We start from the raw sequence: 3,781 nt of genomic DNA, 5'->3' as shown, positions 1-3,781 counted from the left end.
CTAACAGTCTTTCTAACTCACCCTCCCAAGCTGCTGGGATTATAGGCATGTGCCAGCTCCAATTTTTTATTTTGAAAAATTTCAACAAGTAAGTTTTATTTATTTATTTGGAACTGGAGATTGAATTCAGGGGCACTCAACCATTGTTGATTCCTATTTTGTATTTAGAGACAGGGTCTCACTGAATTGCTTAGTGACTCGCTGGAGTTGCTGAGGCTGGCTTTGAACCCGTGATCCTCCCATCTCAGCCTCCGGAGCTGCTGGGATTATAGGTGTGTGTCACCACACCCAGCTTGAGTAAGTTTCATTAAAAAAAAAAAAAAAGAGGGGCTGGGGATGTGGCTCAAGCGGTAGCGCGCTCGCCTGGCATGCGTGCAGCCCGCGTTCAATCCTCAGCACCACGTACAAACAAAGATGTTGTGTCCGCCGAAAACTGAAAAATAAATATTAAAAAAATTCTTTTAAAAAAAAAATTTTGGGGGGGGTTACTGGGGATTGAGCTTAGGGTCCTTCAGCCACTGAGTCACATCCCCAGCCCTATTTTGTATTTTATTTAGAGACAGGGTCTAATGAATTTCTTAGTGCCTCACTTTTGCTGAGGCTGGCTTTGAACTTGTGATCCTCCTGTCTCAGCCTTCGAAGCCAGCTAGGATTATAGATGTGCACCACCATACCCAGCTTATAAATATTTTATCTTTTACCAAATAACTACTCATTCACTAAAATTTAAGTATTTCCCTACTGACTTAAAATGCACCTTTATCATATACTAAATTTGCATATGCATCTTGTTTATTTCTAAATTTCCTGTCCTACTCAGAACAAAGGAAGAACCACATGATCATCTCAACAGATTGTGGCAGGGCAGGAGAGGATTTGACAAAACCCAATATTCTAGCTGGGTGCAGTAGCACACGTCTTTAATTGTAGCTACTCAGGAGGCTGAGGCAGGAGGATTGAAAGTCTGAGGCCAGCCTCAACAATTCAGTGAGACCCTATCTCAAAATAAAATTTTAAAAAAGGATGCAGGGGGGTAGTTCAGTGATAGAGCACCCCTAGGTTCAATCCCCAGTGTCCCCCAACCACATAACCAACTTTTTCATGATAAAAAAAAAAAAAAAAAAAAAACCCCACTGTGCAAAATAGAAATAGGAAGCCGGGAGCAGTTGCGCACGCCTAAAATACCAGTGGTTTGGGAGGCTGAGGCCAAAGTATCACCAGTTCAAAGCCAGCCTAAGCAATGGCAAGGCACTAAGCAACTCAGTGAGACCCTGTCTTTAAATAAACTACAAAAAAAATAGGGCTGGGAGTGTGGCTTAGTGGTCAACNGTACCAGGGATTGAACTCAGGGGCACTCAACCAATGAGCCACCTCCATAGCCCTATTTTGTATTTTATTAGAGACAGGGTCTCACTGAGTTGCTTAGCGCCTCCTGTTGCCTAGCCTGGCTTTGAACTCGAAAACCTCCTGTCTCAGCCTCCAGAGTTGCTGGGATTACAGTGTGCATCACCACACCTGGCAGGACATGATCTTGTATATTTAAAAAAAAAAAAAACAAAAAACTATAGAACCCAATTAAAAAACTATTAAAACTGATAAATAAGATTACAGGAAAAAAAGATCAATATACAAAAATCAATTGGATTTCTATACACTAGCAATTAACAGTGCAAAAATGATTAAAAAAACAAGTCCACTTAGAATAAAAATAATAAAATCTTAAGAACTTAATAAAAGAAGTACAAGATGTAGAACACCAAAACCCACAAAACATTATTGAAAGAAATTAAAGCTCTAAATAATGGAAAACCATTCTGTGTTCATGGATCTTTAATGTTATTAAGATGGTAATACTCTTCATATCGACCTACAGATTCAATGTAATCTTTGTCAAAATCCCATCTAGTTTATTTGTTCAGTTTTGACAAGCTAATCCTGATATTCAGTGGAAATTCAAGGAACCCAGAATAACAAACATATTTAATAAGAACAAAGTTTGAAGCCCCACACACTATGATTTCCAAATTTGCTGTAAAATTACAGTAGTGAATATAAATGTGATTCTGGTAGAAGGTCAGCCATGGAGATCAATGAAATAAAATAGAGTCCATAGAAAAATCCATACATTTCTGACCAACTGATTTTTAAACTTTTTTTTTTAATTGTGGTAAGGTAAGGTACATATAACATAAAAATTTACCATCATTCCCCCCTTTTTATAATGAGGATTGAATCAGGGGAGTTTAACTACAGAGCCACATCTCCAGTTCTTTCATTCATTCATTTTTAAATCTTGAGACAAGTTCTCACTAAATTGCTGAGACTGGCTTTGAACTTGCAATTTCTCCTCAGTCTCCTGAGCCTCTGGGATTACAGGGATGCACTACTGTGCCCAGCTTTTTAAAAAAGAATTATTTTGGGGGATGGGTACCAGGGATTGAACTCAAAGGCACTTGACCACAAAGCCAAATCCCTAGCCCTATTTTGTATTTTATTTAGAGACAGAGTCTCACTGAGTTGTTTAGTGCTTCGCTTTTGCTGAGGCTGCTTTTGAACTGGTGATTCTCTGGTGTTAGCCTCTCGCCACCATGCCAGGCCAATTTCCATAATTTTTTTTTAACATTTTTTTTTTTTTAGGTGTAGATGGACACAATACAATGCCTTTATTTTTATGTGGTGCTGAGGATCAGAACCCCCCCACCCCAGGCAAGCGCTCTACCTGAGCCACAATCCCAGCTCAATTTCCATAATTCTTTTAAAAAGAATTTCTGTTTTGCAGTGCTAGGGACTGAACCAGGACCAAGGGCATGCTTGGGAAGCACTCTTAACACTGAGCTGCATCCCTAGCCCAGGTAAAACTGGAACTCTACACACACTAAACAGTAATTTGCCATTTTCCTTTTCCTACAGTCTCTGGCAATTTATTAAGTAGAACTTTGCAGTATGTGTCTTTTCTTAATATATTTATTTTTAGTTGGACACAATACCTTTGTTTACTTTTATGTGGTGCTGAGGATGGAACCCAGGGCCTCGCACGTGCCAGGCGAGCGCTTTACCGCTGAGCCACTACCCCAGCCCAGTATTTGTCTTTTTTGTGACCACTCTGTTCACTCTGGCCTAATATCTTCAAAGTTCATCAATGCTGTAGCACATTGCAGAGTTTCCTTCCTTTTAAAGGCCGAATAATATTCCATTATATGTATATACCACATTTTGCTTATCTATTCTCCCATTGACAGCCATTTGGGTTAATTCCACGTTCTAGCTACTTTAAATAATGCTATGAACATGGGTATACAAATGTCTCTTGGGCACCATACATTCAGGAATTCTTTGGGTCATATACCCAGAAGCAGAATTGCTGATCATTGATAATTCCAATCCTGACACTAAGAAGCCCACAGGCTCAAGACCTGGCCTTTCCCCGCTGGCAGCAGCTAAGGCTATTGGCTCCGTCCTTCCCACCATACACGAGCAGCGGCAGCGACCTTGGGGGTGAAGAGGGAGGTGCCGCGACTCCAGGCCACCTCTTCCGGGTCGATCCGCTGCGCTGGCGCCCGTGGCCGCCCACGGAGCATGCGCCCTGCTCGGATAGGCCGCGCACTCAGCTCTGGCCGCCATCTTGAGTGAGGGCAGGGCCGGATGCTGGGTCCTTCCCGGCTTTGGCTGAGTCTCACTTCACCCCTTATCCGCGAACGGATCCTTTCTGTGTTCACTCGGAGGTGAATAGAAGTGGCACCCTGATTGACAGGAAAAAGATGCCAGTGAGAAGCGGGTTCAT

Source organism: Marmota marmota, unplaced genomic scaffold, assembly GCF_001458135.2.
Source record: "Marmota marmota marmota unplaced genomic scaffold, marMar, whole genome shotgun sequence".
In the NCBI taxonomy this organism is placed as follows: Eukaryota; Metazoa; Chordata; class Mammalia; order Rodentia; family Sciuridae; genus Marmota; species Marmota marmota.
This window is presented reverse-complemented; position numbering follows the sequence as displayed.